A 4,389-nucleotide genomic window follows, 5' to 3' on the forward strand; every position below is an offset into this window, starting at 1 on the left:
CTTAAAGTGTAAATACGGCCGGGAAGTAAGAAAACACACAGTCAAATGTATCCTCAATACTTCAATTTATTCATAGAAATACAGATATTATATAGGCATATGTCGAGGGGAGTTTCATCCTCTTAACCAATGAGGATATGAATAACATACACGTAGGATCTTTGGCCAAGAACATGTGTTTATATAAAATAGCCACATGTACAGAAAAACATGGACATATTAGGAATAGACTTTTGCGAAGAATGCTGAACTGTCTTCATGGTTTCATCACGAACTCCTTTACCCTTGTAGTCATAACATTCATGTCTTTATTGGGGACAGAAAAACAAGAGAAGCTAATGTATACATTTAAGCATGCATACTTCGCATATAAGTAAGACATATTTAAAACAAAATATCAAGAGAGAGAGATGGATACAGAAGGAGGGATTCAGAAAGAATGCGTTGTATATATAAGGCTGAGAGAGAGGGAGAAAGGAGGGGTAAGACATGTCTGGAATCAACAGAAAGACAGAGAGTGTTTTCTAACAAGACCATAACCGATTATAACGTACTGATGTTTTTCTGACGTCATTTGTCGCATACGTGCTTTGTCGTGGTATCATACATGATCATGTGTGTAAATCATGGCATGCACAATAAAATATGCAGGGGCTAATACCACTAACTTGAGAAACCATGTCAGGTACAGTTCATATATCTGACTCTTTGTATTTATTTACAAAACTGTATACATGTGAAATAAAATTTTAAATTGAGGATGCAGTGCATCGTCAATGCATTGTGATGCATCATGATATCGAATTTAACCGAATCGATGACACGATAATCGTAATCGAACCGAACCTTGAGACCAGTGTAGGTTCACAACCCTAGTCGAAGGTATGTCCATGTAAACTTCCCTCGTCCACTTGACGAAGTGGAACGCACTTCAAAATGGCAGCGGGGATTCCCCCGAGGGTGTTTAGGGAAGTTTGCGAGTGTGTGTTGTGACGGCCTGCCTACCTGCCTGATGTGTGGCTTTGTTCATTTTTGTGTTTCAGTGGGGCGGGGCGAATGCAGATGGAGGACACCTGGGCCCAGAGTCTTTCCTCATTATAAAAGTGTCCTACCTTTCCCCTGTTGGGATGTGGGGAGTTTGCTTCTCCCACGCATCACCCTTTTATGTTGCTTTCTGCCGGCATTTGTGTTCAATTATTATTTTGTTTAAATAAATCCGTTATATTTTGATTCAATCCCTGCTTCCCTCTCTTTTGTCATAATCTTTGAGCCGGGTTATGACAAATGGGGCCTCGTGGGGCGAATGCAGATGGAGGACACCTGGGCCCAGAGTCTTTCCTCATTATAAAAGTGTCCTACCTTTCCCCTGTTGGGATGTGGGGAGTTTGCTTCTCCCACGCATCACCCTTTTATGTTGCTTTCTGCCGGCATTTGTGTTCAATTATTATTTTGTTTAAATAAATCTGTTATATTTTGATTCAATCCCTGCTTCCCTCTCTTTTGTCATAATCTTTGAGCCGGGTTATGACAAATGGGGCCTCGTCCAGCTGTTTTTGGTTCGTTTTTGCATTACGTATTAAGTCGTGCATTTTGCGGGTTAATATTTGTGAATGAAGTGTTTCAGTGACGTCACTTGCCCACAGTGTTGGACCGCGTGGTGCAGGTGTAGGTTGTAAAGAAAGCACTGTGATTGTTTGCATGAACGCGATTGTTGACCAGGCTGGGTGAAAATATGTATATAAATGACCCCTCTCGTCTTGCCCTGTTCGGATACTGTTTATCCCTGCCTGGACCTTTGCCTTGTACCTGGATTATCCCTCTAGTCGTGCCCTGTTGGATTTCGTTCGCCATCGACTGACCCTCGCTTGTTTACCGGACTGCTCTTGCCTTGTCTTCTAGATACCAGTTTGCCATTGTCTGACCTATGCCTGTTTCTGACCATGTCTTCTAAATAAAGCTTGCAAATGGATCCGCACATCTCACGTCTCATTTGTCCCATAACAGAATACTCTGTCGCACAAGGAACCAGCATATGGACACCGCAAGGATTTTATTAGCCCTTAAACAAGACACGCGATCTTTGGAGACTTATAGTCGAGAGTTTGTAGCCATTGCTCACTACTCGGATTTACCGGATATTATTTTAATAGAGTTTTTTTGTGATGGTGTGAATCAACCTCTTCAGTCAAAGCTTACACACGAGGGTCCGCGTTCGTCACTCAGCCAGTTTTTGGATTATGCTTTGTTGACTGTTGGCTCTCTATTCACTTTGGGTGTCACGGAGGAGGAACGTGACTTTGTGTCCGTAGTGGTGACCGTGAGATTTTGTCAGCCACAAGCTCAGGGACATTCAAGTGTACTGATCACTACTCCGGTGATTCAACCCGTTTGTGAAATGGTGGCCGCACCGGAGCACGCTCACATAATGGCGGCGACAGCGGAGCCTGTTCACAAAACGTCTAGAATGCTCCGTCATGTCAATACTGCCCTTCATGAGTCAAGTCAAATCATCGCTTATCATTCTGAGTCAAATCAAGTCATCACTGATCGTCATGAGGCAAGTCAAATCATCACCGATCGTCATGAGTCAAGTCACATCACAGCTGATCATCCAGAGTCACGTCACATCACAACTGATCATCCAGAGTCACGTAACATCGCAACTGATCATCCAGAGTCACGTCGCATCTCAACTGATCATCCAGAGTCACGTCACATCACAGTTGATCATCCAGAGTCACGTCACATCACAGTTGATCATCCAGAGTCACGTCACATCACAGCTGGTCATCCAGAGTCTGGTTACTTCCCGTCTGCTGCACCCAGAAGTCTGAGGTCAGGTTGTCTGTACTCCCGACTGGTATCTAGCGTGGAGGATCCACCGCTGGTGACAGCAGTCCCAGCTGGTATCCCCAAACTCACTCACTCTAGCCCACCTGTTCCTGAACTTAGTCCCCTGTCTGTAGTGCTTCCCACTATGGGGATCACTTTTTCACAGAACATAATGCAGTCCCATGTTGATTGCATCGTCCACAGACCTGTTTGCTCTGTAGGCAAACTGAAGAGGATCCAGGAAGGGTCCAGTGATGTCCTTCAGGTGAGCCAGCACCAGTTTTTCAAAAGACTTCATGACCACAGACGTTGGAGCCACAGGCCTGTAGTCATTAAGTAATGTAATTTTGGATTTCTTTGGGATGGGGATGATGGTGGAGCGTTTGAAGCATGAAGGGACTTCGCACAGCTCCAGTGATCTGTTGAAGATCTGTGTAAAGATGGGGGCCAGCTGGTCAGCACAGGATTTCAGACAGACTGGTGTAACACAATCTGGGCCTGGTGCTTTTTTCCTTTTCTGCTTCCGGAAGACCTGGCGCACCTCGTCTTCACTGATCTGAATTGCAGGTGTGGGGGAGATTATTGTTTTCAGAATAATTCCTCTTTGCCACTCTGATATCCTTTTCCAGTGTGTATTTAGCCCGTTTATACAATATATTGTTCCCTTTCCTGTGAGCATCTTCTTTGGCCTGACAGAGCTGTCTGATTTTTGCAGTGAACCATGGTTTGTCATTGTTGTAGGTTAAATGAGTCCTGGTAGGAATGCACATGTCTTCACAGAAACTGATATAAGATGTTACAGTGTGTAACAGCAGCAGCTTCAAAAACACTCCAATCAGTGAGGTCAAAACAAGCTTTTAAATCCTGCTCTGCTTCATTAGTCCATCTTTTTATAGTCCTTAATACAGGTTTAGCTGATTTCAGTTTCTGCCTGTAGGTCGGTATAAGATGAACCAAACAGTGATCAGAGAGTCCTAAAGCGGCCCGTGGAACAGAGTGATATGCATTCTTTATTGTGGTGTAACAGTGATCCAATATATTATTGTCTCTGGTGGGACATGTGATGTGCTGTCTGTATTTTGGCAGTTCACGGGAGAAATGTGGTTTATTAAAGTCCCCGAGAATGATTAAAACAGAGTCCGGGTGTTGTTGTTCTGTGTCTGTGATCTGATCAGCGAGTTTCTGTAAAGCGGAGCTCACGTGTGCTTGCGGAGGAATGTACACACTTACGAGAATGAACGAGCAAAACTCCCGCGGCGAGTAGAAAGGCTTACAGTTAATGAAGAGCACTTCTAGATCTGAACAGCACATCTTCTTTAACACAGTTACATCTGTACACCACCTCTCATTGATGTAAAAGCATATCCCACCGTCGCGCGATTTCCCTGTTGATTCTGCATCGCGATCCGCTCTGAACAGCTGAAAGCCCGGGAGACTCAACGTGCTGTCCGGAATGGCGTCTTTCAGCCAGGTTTCTGTCAAACACAGAGCAGCAGAGTTTGAAAAATCCTTATTTATCCAGGAGAGCAGAAGGAGTTTGTCTGTTTTGTTGGGTAG

This window comes from Sinocyclocheilus grahami, unplaced genomic scaffold, assembly GCF_001515645.1.
Source record: "Sinocyclocheilus grahami isolate Dianchi unplaced genomic scaffold, SAMN03320097.WGS_v1.1 scaffold2284.1, whole genome shotgun sequence".
Lineage (NCBI taxonomy): Eukaryota > Metazoa > Chordata > Actinopteri > Cypriniformes > Cyprinidae > Sinocyclocheilus > Sinocyclocheilus grahami.